The sequence below is a fragment of the Eubalaena glacialis genome, chromosome 20, assembly GCF_028564815.1.
Source record: "Eubalaena glacialis isolate mEubGla1 chromosome 20, mEubGla1.1.hap2.+ XY, whole genome shotgun sequence".
NCBI lineage: Eukaryota > Metazoa > Chordata > Mammalia > Artiodactyla > Balaenidae > Eubalaena > Eubalaena glacialis.
The window spans coordinates 14,798,520-14,814,397 of record NC_083735.1 but is presented as its reverse complement, the minus strand read 5'-3'; the positions used below and the strand labels follow the sequence as shown (position 1 = coordinate 14,814,397).

General features: G+C 36.6%; 1 protein-coding gene across 3 annotated transcripts in view; it reads left to right on the top strand.

Moving 5' to 3' along the window:
- The first annotated feature begins 3,213 nt into the window (after nucleotides 1-3,213).
- SORBS2 (sorbin and SH3 domain containing 2) overlaps nucleotides 3,214-15,878 on the top strand; it is a 204,753-nt gene continuing 192,088 nt past the window's right edge. The window contains exon 1 of one of the 3 annotated variants that reach the window (XM_061177387.1): nucleotides 3,214-3,609. The gene's annotated coding sequence lies outside the window, so the exon portion shown is untranslated. The remainder of the gene's footprint in view (nucleotides 3,610-15,878) is intronic. The other 2 variants (XM_061177391.1, XM_061177392.1) reach the window with 2 other exon arrangements.

Below are 15,878 nucleotides of genomic sequence, written 5' to 3'. Positions count from 1 at the left end.
TACTTGCTATTCTTAAAATAAAAGTAATATTAATTTGGAAAGGCACTTTTGCTGACAACATTTTAGGGGGATGTGATTTATATGACTTTAGATTTTGTCTTAGAAAATCATTCTTATATCATGGTTGTGGTAGTATACACTTCCATACCAAAAAAAAATTCTGAACAGGGATTTTTACCCACATTCTGCGTAATAAAAACCAAAACAATTAGCAGTGAATTACTGGTTCCCCTTTATATATCAATGGGTAACTTACTAACTTTTAATTATATAACAAATTTAATTGTAATGTTTAAATATATAAAAAATTTGAAAATACCTTTCATGGGCATTTTGTTTAAAATTCTACATTAAGACAACAAACCTCAAGAGAGAAAACAGGCAAGAGGTATGAACAGGAAATTTATAGAAGAGGTAACGTAAAAGACCATTGAACATGAAGAGATGTTCAATTTCATCAGCAAAGAAATGCAAATTAAGATGATAATGAGCTGCTACTTTGCGCCTATTGTATTGGCAAATATTTGAAAACTATATAATGCCAAGTGTCCCTACCATAGCTGATGGGATCAAGGATTGGAACCTGACTTAGGGCAGTCCAGGTATACAGCTGCTGGCAACTTATGAGGTATCTCCTCTGGCTCAGAAAGATGAGGTGGGAAGATCATATTTGTTTCTTGGGAATCTGTATTTAGCAATGAACAAGTTAGAAGGGAGAAAAAAAGTCTGCTCTACATGCGGTATAGCAGAACCAGAGGGCCAGAGCGACAGTGATGGGTCATGGCAGCCAGAGTTACATATGAGAGGAGAGGCTTGGGGTAGGTGATGAAGCCAGAGCATGCAAAGAACACTCATCCATCCCTCCCCAATCCCTACCCCCTGCCACACAGAGTGATTTATAATGATGAACAGAGGTACCATGAGGGACACCATGGGAGCAAAAAGACTTGTCTCAGTTCCTACCAGCTTCCCAGTTCCTAATCCTGAGTAGCTTTGGGCGGTTTCTAGTTCTCTTCTTCGGTGGAGTAGAGTTGATGGTGTACTGGGGCAAGAAGACACAAGATAAAAGAAGACCTCCAAAATTCCAAAGGAAAATGACTCCACAGATTCTTAAACCTAGCCAAACAATCACGTACAAGGGTAGAATAAAGACATTTTCAAACATACAATGAAAAGAAAAGCCACCCTAAAACACCAGATGAACTTAGGATGTTTCTTGATAACTTTTTAAAAATGCCAACATTTAATCAAAATCACTTAAATTCTTCTGAAGTTATAATAAGTCAATAATGCATGGTATTGAAAAGATGAGTTAAAACCCAGACCTCACACTATCCAGTCATTCAGCACCTGTTCAGACAGTGTTTTAGGTTCTCCTTCAAAATGTACTGAAAACTTAGAATATTCCAAGTATGACAAATAAGACATGGACCAGGTTGGCTTTCGGGGAGTAGACAGAGCAGTGGAGAAGTCAGACAAGAAAGGAAAACTGCTAATAATCTACGGTGCATGACAAGCGTGTAATAGTAGAGGTAGATTCCAGGTACACTGGAGGCACAGAGGAGCCCCCTACAAACTCCGCCCGTGGCTGTCTTTAGTGAGGTGGTCTGTTGAGCAAGGTGTTGAAAGATAAAGTCGGAGGCAGACTGGGATGGAGGCAAAAGGTGCTGGGGGGATGGGATCTGGCAGAGAAGCTTTTAGGAAGCAGGAACATCTGCAAGGCGAGGAAGCAAGAAATGGGATGTCATTCAAAATTGCTGAAACCTGGGGAATGAAGAGTAGAATATGAGGCTGACATTGAAGGCAGGGGCAAGTTCAAGAGTAGCAAACTCAAAATAACTTAAGGGAAAGTACCTTAAGTCAGAGCAGGCTGAAAACAATATGGAGTGGGAAAGGCCCACCCACTTTTCTTCCCTCCAACTGTGAATCTGTTTGGAGACAGAAGGAAAATGGGATCCCCAAATCTGCATGCACAGGATTCTTATGCATAGTAAAGTTAGGGAATTACTACTGAAGCAGGAGTCCTAACATGGGTAGGGAAATGCAATACTTACAAAACAGTAAATCGATGACTACCAGCAAATGAAGGAAGTATCTATGTTTACAAGTCCAAAGTATTAATACAACTATTTCAGTCAAGTTGCTAGAAACAAAAATAAATGGGATGGTGTCTTGAAAATATATCAAACAGAATATGACTGGTGACAGTATTAAAGGGTGGGGATTTTGCAGAAAGTATAAATGGTTAATGGTATGTATTATGGGAAATTCCCTGAAGAGGTGAAATTTTAAGGAAGGGTGGGATGTGATCCATCTAACTGAGGAAGAAAAACTATTCCTGCTTCAAAGGTGAGATTTAAAGCAAAGCATTTTTAATTTGGTTTGGATTTCCCAAAGTATTTTAATATTACAAATAAATTATAATTGAGTTAATCATTTTCTGCAGTAGGAAACAATAGGAATTTTTAGAATTTTATTTTAAATTCTGTAGTACATAAAAAGTGTATTAAAATAATTAAATACATGGAATCCATAGGTAACATCTTTGGTTATTTTGGCCACATATAATGAGCCATAGGGCTTTGTTTCAGCTAAGTGGCTACAAGATTATCACTGAAAATCAGAAAGTATAACTGTCCACATTTGCCAGTCTCCTTTATGCGATGACGCGAAGGTGGAAGCTGTTTTAACAATGGTTCCAATTACTGTCTCTACAGTGATTTGCATGTTATTAACCTGGATAGACCCGAATCTATCTATTGAGAAGGGCTTCCCTTTCTCAATTTCACATGAAGCACTGGCTCATATAACAAAAGTTCCTCCTGAAAGCTGAAAACTCAGAGCACTTGCAGTATCGGTGAAATATTGAGAACGATAACAGAAGCTACCCTCCTCCCAAAATGATGAGTTTCTTGAAAAGAAATTAACAAGCTGTGTCGTGCACTGCACGTGATCAGCCATGCTTGCTAAGTCTGTCTGTTGGTTGTTGCTATGACTACGAAAAGCCAGTGGAACCCAATGAGCTGTCTGCAGCAGTGCTGGGAGGACCAGCCATTTTACTTATGGAAAACAGTGTGGCATATTCCGCTGAGCTTTACCCGGGAAGAAGCATTTTTTAAGAAATCTATTGAGGGAAGAGAGAAGTAGTGGGCATGTTAGTATACAATTAGTACAGCCAAGCATGCCTGCCAGCTGCCATTTGGACGAGCTGTCGACTGCCTTTCCTAGTAGCTGATTTGAGAACGTGGAATGCAGAGAGATAATGCTGCATATCTGCTATCAGACAGCAGAAAAGGTTTTTGTCTTGGGAAGGCTCGCCTTCCCTGCAATGTTATCTCAGCAGCTCTCTAGCTGCTCACCCTGAAAACTAGTGACCCCAAAGGAGGCGTTTTCGTCTGCAAACACAGGTCCTGTGCGTGGCTGTAGCATATGAGTGGCAGGTCTGAAGAAGCAGGTGTGTGCTCGGACGGGCACTGGCCTGTAACGCAGGCGGGCGCGCTCGGGTTTACCTGCTTCCTGTTAACAGACTGTTGGCTCAGAGAGCATCTGTCTGCACGCTGAAGCTGCGGCTGAGAAGGAGGTCCCTGTGTGGCCACTTGACTGACAGAGGTAAGCTTTTTTGTCCTTTTTCAAGCACAGCATAACAATAACTCCGAGCAAAACTTAACCTAAACATTTACAATCATTGTGTTCTTTGGATTTACCAAGGAAATACATACACACACACACACACACACACACACACACATACACACACACATACACAAAATAGTGTCAGAGACTTAGAATTGTTTCAGTAAGTTCAGGTTCTAGAAATTGTAATGATTTTTAAAAAATTACTAATATGCCTTGGGGTTTAAAATAAATATTTGCTGTTTTAACAAACCACACGATGGCTTGTCCTTCTGGAAAGCCTTCATAACCAACAACAATCTTTCTCCCTTAGAAACAATGGATTCTTTTATGACCTGCACTTTGACATACATTCAGAGAATTACATGGAAAACCAGCAGCTCGAAAATTGTGAAGCATTTATTTTTAAGCCTCCGAAATGACGTATTTAACTCTTAACACACCTCTATATACGTTTAAATTTAGGAATTCCGTTCCCTATGTAGGTCACAAGAGCCAGTGGCTTGTGCCCTTGCGTATTCTGAGTACAGAGTCCTGGTGTGCTGTTTGATTTAGTTGCGGGTAGTTGTAAAGCAAATAGTGTAGGTACTGGAAGCTGTTCACACGTTCTTTCCGAGTATCATGCATGCCACGCTAGCCCAGAGCACAACACCCTCATTGTGTTCCCTGGCTTGGAATCCAGGGAGAGAAAGGAAGTGAATCGCTGCATTGAGTTCAAGCATAGCTATAGTATGTGTCGGTAAAACTTCTTTTATGGCACAACTTTTCTCACAAGCAGATAGGTTTCAGAGATAGAGAGTGAAACCAAAAACACGACCCTCCTCCAACCAATGTACTAATATTTGCAATGGATGTTTGCTGTCCATCACTACGTGATAATAGCACAGACTTTGAACTGCAGTAGGAATGGCTCCTTACTGAGTATTTCTTTGATTTATAGTCTCTTAGGAACAAAGCTGTTACTGTGGATTGAAATTGGTCAGTCAAATCGAAATCCCTGGTAAGGAAATGACCAAATAATGATTAAATTGTTTCAGCAACATTTCAGTTTTACGCAAATCAGTTCTATTGTTGGTCTACCAGAAACGTCAGATCATTTAGAATTTTATGGAAAATATTTACGGAAAAATATTTTGTTGAAAACTTTGAATAAAAACCTCTATGTGCTAAAGATGAAATCTACCGTGTAATATAAAATAAATAGGATCTGAGATCTACTTCTAAGAAATATATTTTTATTTTCTATCCTTTTACCCAATATATGGATGACATAGGAGTCACCTTTTAAGTATAATAATATAATTTTCATTGCTACATAGGAGCACACAGCACCTGTTTCATAAATACAGCAATGTCATTATGCCCTCAGATAAGACAGTTATAAAGCATAGGGAGAATATTTTTTAAAACTTCTGTTCTAAATGTCACCAATATTCAAGGTATAAAAATATTCAAAAAATTCAAGGTACAAGCAATCTCAGCCCAGAAAATCATCTCCAAACATTTAATAATAGAGCTCTAATTAGGAATATTGTCTATTCGTGTGTGTGAGACATTGGGTAGGATAGAATGGTGACACAATAGCATCGTACTGCACTTACGTTTAACTTTCAAAGGAAAGTTTAACTAACAGACCTAGTTTTAAGTCAAATTTTATAAATAAAGATATCAGCCAAGGAAGTGATTCTGCTATAGCAGAAGGAAAGGTGGACAAAGTCTCTCTTCAATTTAATTCCTGTCAGAGCTTTACACGGCAAAAGGAATTTCTAGAATTAACACAGTGAAAAGTCCTGCAGCAAGAAAATGATTTTGCCTTAGTTTTTCTTGGGGGAGCTTTTAGAAGAACCAGGTGTGGAAATACCTAAGGCTGTACCCTGTTGCCTTTGTGGTGGCACCATATGTGACAGGAGTCAGCCCCACTGGGAAGAGTGACACACAAACTTTATACCTGTACTTTTTTTCCCTCCATTAATAACCTTTTAAGGTGATATGCTATGAAAGATTAGCATTGTAAGTCCACTCCTGCACGACACATCTACGTAGTTATTAACGCAACAATTTTGAGAACCAGACGCAGAGCTGTAATCCCTATCCTTCAAGACTCTGCACCTTGGCTTTTATCTATTTAGGTACTCTTATTTTCTGCCACTTCCCAACTCAGCTGCTGGCAATAGCAAATATTTTGTAATTTCCCAAACTCACTATACCAAACTTTTGCAAAGCCAGTCTCCTCTATATAGACTTTTTCTTCAAATCTCCCCCACAGCGGCAGCCACCTGCCATGCATTCTTCAAAATCCAACTAGAATGTCTCCCCAGACACTTCCTCGCCTTCTGCTTTGGCTACATCTGAATCTTATGTCTGTAGTTCTGACTATTGCACCGTAGTGCATTTGTCTCTGCTCATGGGCTTCCAGAGTTTTACTGACCTCTAACTGTACTTTATCCAGTGTCTAGAACTTGGCATTCAGACATTGTACTGGTAACCTCGGACTTGACTGTTTTCCTATTAGTTACCGTAAATATAGGCTTGATCTCGAAATAGAAGTCCTATTATCTATTATACTGCATTTGATCAGAGAAACTCAAAACATTTACAAACAGTGATGAGGCTTTAATTTCCTTGATAAGAAATTATAGTTTCAAGATCACAACTGGATAAAAGCTATAAATGTCCTACAATATATCAGAATTTTCTCAAGGAAAAATTTACAACATGTAAGTTTTAAACAAAACCAGCTTAGAAGCTTTAATATCTAGAGGATGTTGTTTTTCTATTTATAGCTATTATAAAATTTGCAGGGGAAAATAAGTACAGTAAGTATCCCTATTAGAAATATGCTCTAAAATCAGGTCATTTAAAATTAATGTTGAACTGATGATGATTAGCAGTTGATTATAAAAAAGTTACTTACGGAATTGTTTTCCAGACTAAAGCCAGAGGAAAGTAGAGGTCATGAATTGGGAAAAGACCAAAGGATTAAAATAAAGTCTACAATAGCAGAATTTCTTTTGATTTTCCTTATAAACCTGAAAGGTTACTGGTAATAACTGGTTACATTACACTTCCCCATAACTTGAGTTCCTGGGTGACAGAGAGAATAGTATGTTAGTATCACTCTTGATACAGATATGCTTTTGGTTGTAGAGACTTCCCACTCTTTTTTCTACATTAGATGGCATGATTATTATTTTTTTAAAGCCTAAATTTTTATACCCTTTTATGGAAAATTTATCACAATGTTGTAATAAAAAGTAAGAATGTATCAAAAATTACATTAAGAATTAATAACTATATAATCCCTCATCTCTAAGATATCCATCTAAAAAGCAAAAGTTGGAATTAATATAGTATGAATTCTTGTACATAAAGTAGCAAAGATTAGGAAATTTTAAATATCCAGATGTTAAGAATTAGAAAGCAAAATATTTGGTAAACCACTTAAATTCATATTTCGAACACTTTTACACTATCTTCCAGCATTGAATTTTATAATCAAAGTAAGATATATAGCAACTCTTAAGTGTCACGCTGTCCTTTAAAGGTTTATTTTGGCTATCTTCCAGCTGATTTTAATGTATAACATGCTAATTTAATAATAGCTAAAGTTGAAATTGGTTCTATGCATCTTGAAGACTAATCATGTTTAATCAATTATTATTTTTTTTTATTGTTGGGCTTCTTTCAGTTTTTTTTTTTTTATTATTTTTTAAAATTTATTTATTTATTTTTGGCTGTGTTGGGTCTTCGTTTCTGTGCGAGGGCTTTCTCTAGTTGTGGCAAGCGGAGGCCACTCTTCATCACGGTGCGCGGGCCTCTCACTATCGCGGCCTCTCTTGTTGCGGAGCACAGGCTCCAGACGCGCAGGCTCAGTAGTTGTGGCTCACGGGCCTAGTTGCTCCGCGGCGTGTGGGATCTTCCCCGACCAGGGCTCGAACCCGTGTCCCCTGCATTGGCAGGCAGATTCTCAACCACTGCGCCACCAGGGAAGCCCCTAATCAATTATTTTAAATTGTATATAGTAATTAGATTTCAGGAAACATGATTCCATAGTATTTCTGCATCATTTTTAAGATTTTCTATTTTAAGTAATTTATAATATTTTGAAGGCCTAAACTATATATAACTATGTTGACATTCAAATGAAATGAGTGAGCTCTTATTGCATTTTATAATGAAGTATAGTAGTACATAATTGTATTAGATAATTTTTTAAAAGTTCCTCAAATAATTTAATCATAGATGTCTATTAAATTCTAAATTATCATTGCAAAGAATTATATGGAGATTTTCAAGATCTCTTTACAACATTTCTGAAAAAGTTAAGACACATACATTTAGCTATAAGGGAACACTTCTATAACTTTTGAGTTCTAAATATTAATGGATAAGAACCCTCATTCCAGCTTAAGCTCACTTAAGATGATCTTATTTGGATAAATGACAGAGAACCAGCAAAGAGAAGGTTTTATTTTGAATTTCAGCGACATGATATATCCATGTAGATCTGTATTACACTTTACCCTAGTCTTCAAAACAGAAGTTTTGCCAACCAGGAATTTTAGCCAAAAAGACAGTAGTTTCCTCTTCCCCATACAGGTCTGGTATGCATAGATCCAGGATTAATCCTGCACCTTTGAAAAGCATTATTTGAACAAAAATCCAGAAAACTTTCTCTTTTCCTACCTCTAACCAAAGATCTCACTTTCAAAGAAAATTTTCCTACCTCAAAAAGAAAAAAAAAAAAATCTAGCCATATTCTCATTATATTTCCTAAATTTTTTCTCTCCATGTTAGAATTTAAGAAAATTTTATTTTTAATAAGAACATTATTTGAACATTTTAGTGATATTTTGGTTCTTTAATTTGTACTGTTGCCTACTTTTAAAATTTTTGATTTTTTGTATAACCTAGACATTCAATTCTTCTAACTTTCCTTTGAGATGTTTCCTCAACAGTTGGTGTAAATTGCATGTCAAAAATATTTTCTTATAATGAATTGTATCTTCTGCTTTAGGTAGGAAAGTTAGTCCAATCAATGTAGAAATACTTCTTTTTAGATTCCTTTTCCTGATCAATTTTTTCAGGAATGGCTGAACGTGAGAGTCAGCATAAACCTCTCAGGCTCCAAACCTGATCTTCTACTCAATTCCGTATCCTGTAGAGACAAATGTGGCTTTAAGGATCAGCCATAAGGAATCCAAACAAACTGTAGCAAAAATAGGCTTCTAACCAAGAGCACTTGTTACAAAAATCCTTAAGAGTCCAAGCAGGGAATGGCATGAAGAATGGGAAACTTTTTAAATGTATACACACAAAAAATATGCAAATGAGGCATTCTAAGGAATAATTGGCCATGCTGGAGAAAATGTATTAGTATAAATGTTCATTCTGTCCTCCTCTAAAAAGTCCCTGTCCCTACTTCTAGTCAGGGGTAGTTAACTTCTTCAGAGACATTTAGTCCTCCACGAAGGTGACCATTGGTAGAGACAGCAGCCTCATTGATGGAAAGAAACATGCTTAAGCTTTTGACTGTGAGGGACTTATCCTCCACCTATGGACACGTCAGCTACTTCTGCTTCTTTGGATCCTATTAATATCAGATCTTAATGTTTTATAAGGTTTTCCTTCACTTTACGCTATTAACCAAAAAAATTTAAGAAAGCAACACTTGGTTGTTTAAAAGTGAGCTATTTCGTAGATTATCAGGATGCCTTCACACCTAATGATTTCAGTTCTCTGTACTAAAGTTCACAAAGGAAAAGAGATTAGATAACAGTTTCAGCTGTTCTGGTGCTGTGTCATCTAGTGAACCGTTTGAGCACTTTCTGAAGCAAGGACACTTAATCTGTCAGATACATAATTGCAGTACAGTAAATACTATTATATCCTGTGGGGATAAACAACTTTTAAAAGAACTTACCTCTCAATATCTAGATTTGGAGACGTATATAGCATAGCATTACTAGTAGTGAAGATAAAAATTTTATAACCACTGAGTTCTTCTGGAACAGTGTGAATAGACTTGTGTTGTCTGATATACCTCGAGCACAGGCTTGAACCAGTTTAAGTAAAGGGAGATCCTGAGAGTAGCAAGTAAGGGAAAAGGTACAGATTGCTTGGGCAGAATTAAAGTTACAGGGAAAACTCAGCTTGCTTTACAATAGCAGCTGAAACCTTGTAGGCACATAGCAAACAAGTCACTCTATTAAATATTCAGTCAGTAATTGTGGAATGAATGAATGGCTCACAGTTTCCCCCTCGATGTTGTGTTAATGGCAACACATTGATTACAAGATGTTGCTTGAATTTAAAGATCAAATGGTAATTGACAAGATTTTCTGATTTTTTTTTTGGGAAGTCATGAAACTGAGGAGAAAGAAAAAAAGATGAAGATTTTAGAAAACGCTATTATTTTTAAAAATAAAATATAGTCTTCCTGGTGAGAAGCACTATATTTCTAACAATGATATAAAGAGAAATATAACCAGAAACTTAGATAAAACTCAAAGGACACACATCATTTAGTGAATAATTCATACACCAAAAAAATTTGGTTTCTACTCTTTAACTTTCTTAAAGTCTCAGGTTATCATCACATTCATCAAACAATATGATCAACACTAAAGAGTAATTTTTTCCTTTTTAGATAAGTGTAAGAGCGAAAAGTTAAAACCTGGGAGTTACAAAATTTAAGAGGTTTACTTTAAGGCTTTAGAATATAGTTAAACAGAGAATTCAGTGTAGAAAAAGGTAGCCATCTGGGAGATCTTTTCAAATTAAAAACCGTAAGAATTGGGAGACCTTCCAAGGCCAATCAAAATATCTGTTCTGATTAAACTCAAGAAAACAATGAAAACCTGAATAACAAGATTTCAATAAACTACATAAAAAAATTATTTGATTTTTTCAATCCAAAAGATATTAATAAGAAAAAATTATATACTTTGTGCTAGCTACTATCTGAAGAGCCTTACAGATGTTAATATTTTGTCGTTGTTATGTCCCCATACAAAGATATTACATAATTGTGGACTGTATTTCCCATCCTGTACATTTCATACCTGTGACTCATTTATTTTGCAAGTTTGTACCTCTTAATTTCCATCACTTGGTTTTTTCCTCCCCTCAGCTCCTCCCCTCTGGCAACCACCTATTGTTTCTCTGTATCTATGACTCTGTTTTTGTTTTGTGATGTTTACTCATTTTTTTTGTTTTGTAGATTCTACATGTAAGTGAAATCATACAGTATTAGTCTTTCTCTGTCTGATTTACTTCACTTATCATAATACCCTCTAGGTCCATTCATATATGTCACAAACAGCAAGATTTCATTCTTTTTTTTGTGACTGAGTAATATTCCATTACAGACATACACACACACACACACACACACACACACACCCCACATCTTCTTTATCCATTCATCTTTTGATGGGTATTTAGGTTGCTTCTGTATCTGGCTACTCTGCATGAAGTTTACTCTGTCCTAGCTACTATCCCAAGAGCTTTACATATATTAAAGCTTCCTTTCAGTGAAGGATCTGGGAATTTACAAAGCTTTTAAAGGTATTTGAACTGGAATTTTCCAGAATGTGATCTTAAATTAGTTCCCAAAGAGGGACTGAATGAATAGCACATTTAGTTGCTCTTTCTTAGATGCTCTCATATCACTTTGTAAATTATATTCTTTTTTTTAACCTCATTTTAGTGAAGTTTTTTCTATATCTATCTAATCTTTCCATATGAAAGTGAACTCCATGAGGGAGCAATAGTGTCTTATTTCTATTTTTACCTGCATCGTCCTGTCATGGGAACGGCCAACAGTAGATGAGTCTGGATGATTAACCTGAGTAGGATGCTGAATCAAATGTCAACAAATAAAATTGACACCAAGGAAAAGAAATGGAATCAAGGTAATAAAAACTGTATGTAATTCCATGTAACCATCATGAGAAAATTAATTCAGTCCACAAATCCTTAAACATTTGTTGTTTTGTTTTGTTATAATTTTACTCTTTGTTTGTTTTTGGTTAGTATGCTTTTCATGTATTGATAAAACACGAAGCTAAATGTCAGAGCAATCCTTTTTCAGACATCAGACTTCCTCAACAGAGGAAATCATGACACAACCAAAAATGATCCAGCTCATTTAAGCCACTATAGACTTTTTCCCCAGAATTTAGTCTCCTGAACAAGTTAACTATATGTTCATTATCTCTGACAATCAAGGAAACAATAAAAATGTGGGAAAGCACAGTTACCTCCTTTACCAGGAAAACTGTTACTCATTTGTTGAAAATATATCTGTTTTGGGAAAAGGGTTTTCTTAGATCAATAATTCAGATGACTGGTAATATATCCTGAATTCTTTGACAATGTATTTACTTAGAAACATGATTTTTTATATGATTTGTGGTCTAAAAGCTGATTATATCACTGACTTCCTTTCCATCATAAATTTAATTTTAGAAGACTAACAACCAATTTATATAATTAATACGACTTTTTTCTTGAGTTAAAAAAAAACCTTCTTTCAGAAGTGCACAAAGTGCTTTTAATACATGTTAAATTAATTTTTAGATTTATTGGCAGCAGAGAGGAGAGTTATCACTCTAGTAAGTAAAAGTAAATGACAAAGCCATAAATAATCTTATTTTATAAGTAAAAGTAAATGAGAAAGCCATAAATAATCTCATTTTCTAAGTAAAAGTAAATGACAAAGCCATAACTTAATTTGAAAATCACCTTCCTTTTGACCCAAAGTCCCAAATGTCCTCTCAGGGCCTCATATGGACGGTTGTCTGGTAAAATAATTTCACTTGCTCTATATATTATTATGTGGTGTATTAACACATCATGATCATTTGGAACCCTAAACTTTTACTTCCTTTGGAATGAATTGGGAAAACATACCCCCGAAACTCTGGTTCACTCTTTTTGGCACTGATATTTAACTTTGCAGCTGTCAAGAACTAAAAGATTATGATGATAAAATTGAGTTTCCTGGGGAATGTTCCATTTATGAACTGCCTCGTCTCCAGACTCCTCTGTCATTTCACTGCATCTGCTTCTAACCTGGCCTAGAAGAAGTGCTGGCTTCCATGGTCCAGATAAAGCCTGTGGGGTGGAGAGGACAGGAGCTTAACAGGAGGACCCCAATCCTCCAAGAATGACCCCCCCAATAGGGTCATTCAACTAAAAGAGTTTTAAGTTCAGTAGAAACTAGGAAAAGTCACATGTTCTGATTTCCAACCAAAAATAAAGCATTTTTTGAGAAATCTGTACACACTCTATGTAATGCATCTCACAGAGTGAGAGTATTTTATCTGGCCAACAAAACAGAATGGCCTGTTGTTGATTGACATTGAGAAATGTCACTTCCCAAAAGGTCAGATTACTAATTGGTCAGTGCATTCTTTAAGGAAATAAAATCAGAATTGCATCTGACAAGTATAATGCCAGGGACAAATGATTTTAAAACTATCCTCAAACTATATTTGCCCAACAAGCACATCAGAACCACAAGTTCATAACTGCTAAGTGACTCTAGAACATCTAGAGTCACCTGTCCCTGCATCTGGGCTTGACCATACACTGACAAGATTCTCTAACTCTGTTTTTTTCCAGACTTTTGAAGATCGTTGTCTCAGTTGTTGGTATGTTAATATAAGTTAGCTGGCGTCTGATTTTATCTGATATTGAAAAGAAGCTGTGATAGGGAAAACAGAGAATGAGAGAGATCCTAAGTTCCAGGAACAATGTAAGGAGAGACCAGACCCAAATACAGATATCAAAGTTGTAGTTGTATATTTTAAAATAATTTTTGAATTTTCATATCATTCATTTTTTTTCATGTACATCACACTCATCAAGGACCTACTATGTGTTTAGCATGGATAAAAAGATGAAAAAGAAAATGAAACAGAAAGCCATTAAAAAAGTTTACAGTTTAGTAAAAGAGATGACAGGAACACTAATTATTATAATTAGAAGATGGAAGGTGATAAGTATTATAAGGGAAGTATAATCAATGCATTTATTTATTTCTTCAAAAGACATGCCAAAAAGTAACTGTCATATGATGTAGATAAAGAAGTTCTTTAACTGTTTTAAGAGATAAAGTTTTAGAAGATGGTAATAACTAGCTCAGGAAAGGGAGGTTTTTTAGAGGATCAGGGAAGATGACTTAAAGAAAATGATATTTGAATTAGGTCTTGAATGGGGTGGGATTTTGATAATAGCTTGCAAAAACAAGCTTTGTAGGCATCCTGAATTGTTTTACTCCACTAACTAATTTATTTAGCATCCCCTCACTGCTTTCACATGTCATGTAATCTGCACAGGCATCCTGTGAGGTAGGTACTATCATCACCACTTTACATGAAAAAGAAGAAATGGAGCTTCTTCACTTCTTCCTTTCACCAATACGATAGGTGAAAGGCCTATCGTATTTTACTCATATAGGTCAGTTGTTGACTTTGAGAAGCATTTCATTCCAGGGCAGGGATAAAGGCACATCCAAAGATTAAGAAGTGAGAATGTTTTTAAGGAAGTGGAAGCAACAGGTACAACTAGAAAATAAATGGAGAAAACTCCAGATAAGACAGTAGAAAGAAAAATAAAAGAGGGAGGGAGAAAAATGAAGAAATTTGTTTGTTTTGGCAAAGAGCTTAGCCTGTTTGCAGCCATGGAGAAAGCACCAGCAGGAGAGAAGGAAGGTGCTAGAGGAAGTAGGGCTTCTCCAGGAGCAGAGAGGGGGCAGCAAAGAGAGAGAAGACTCAAGGACAAGGGATAGTCCAGCCTCCAAGGGAGCCGGGGAGGCTGGGACCTCGGGAGCATGAGCGGGAATTGAGAAATGAGATCAACTCCTGACAGCTGGAAGGGAAATCTCAAAGGACAGTCTTATTACACTGAGGTATGGGTAAGGTCCAGTGTGCACGTGAGATGGAGTGGCAGCCTTGTCTTGTCCACAGTGGCGAATGAACAAGGAGGCACAAAAGGTGAAATAAAAGCCAGTGGAGCGAGTCAGGAGCGAGGGCATATCGGGAAGAGCCCTGGCTCACACTCTGTCCTCCTTTATGTCCTCGCTCTAAACGTCCAGAGACACATTTTAAAAATTATTCATATAAATTCCTCTAACTTTGAATGACTGATGTAGGTGAGATTTCTCCAATCCAGTCCTTTGAATAGGAAGTGGGGTGTCATAGGCTGGGGGCCGGTGTTTACAAGCATAAATTTTGGACTTACACGTTGCTGGGTGGGAGTCCTGGCTCTGCAGCCTGCCTGCAGAGAAATAGACCAAGGTACAAAACCTCCCTGCAATGTGGTTTCTCCTCTAAAACGAGCATAAGCACGGCACAGAGCATTAAAGTTAGGTATGTTGTGTAGTGTATATAGCACATCATCTGACATCGAGAAGCATTCCATAAATGTCAACCACTACTGCCGTTTTCAGCTGTTCATGGATTGGAAGTTTATAATAAGATTCTCCTCCTAACCTGTGGTCCAGTTACTTAGCCTGAGTCCTCTAATGTCTTCTGATGCCATGCATACGTGTGTTTTGAAGGGCCATGGCTACTGAGGCTTTTCAGTGGGATCCTAGTCACCTCTACAAGGTATATTGTGAAATCTAAGACTCATGAATCTCAGAGGGACTCTATAATGCTCATCCAGCAATTGATCAATTTAGGTTGTTAAAAGGTATGGAATTCAAGGGAGATCAGGTAACTGGGTAGATGGTGATGCTTTTAACCAAAATGGGAATGGAGAAGACCTTTATGCTTTGTTTTTTATGTGGGGGAAAAGACTTTGGATATGTTGGACTTGACACATTTGTTGGAAGCATTTAGATGAAGATGCCTAGTGGGCAGTTGGAAATACTTTTCTAGCTATCAGGAAAAAGTGAGGCAAAATCTGGAACAAATCAGGACCTCAGATGTAGTCTAATTCAAGATAGGAATGGACTAATGACTGTATAAAGCCTGAGACTATATTTCCTTTATTAATATTATATTATTACCTCTGTTACTAGATTACCTCCATTGAAGCCATTTTTCTGACTACAACATGTTCAATTAATAAAAGTTTATAATGATGTCTTTTTAGCCACTCTACAGAAAAAGATCCACATTTTGGAAAATGTGTTTTTTGGTTTTTTTTTTAAGTCATTGAACATGGTTGCTAAGTATACTTAGGTCAAAATGTCTAAACTGCCTCCATCATTTTTTTTCCTTTCATCTCAC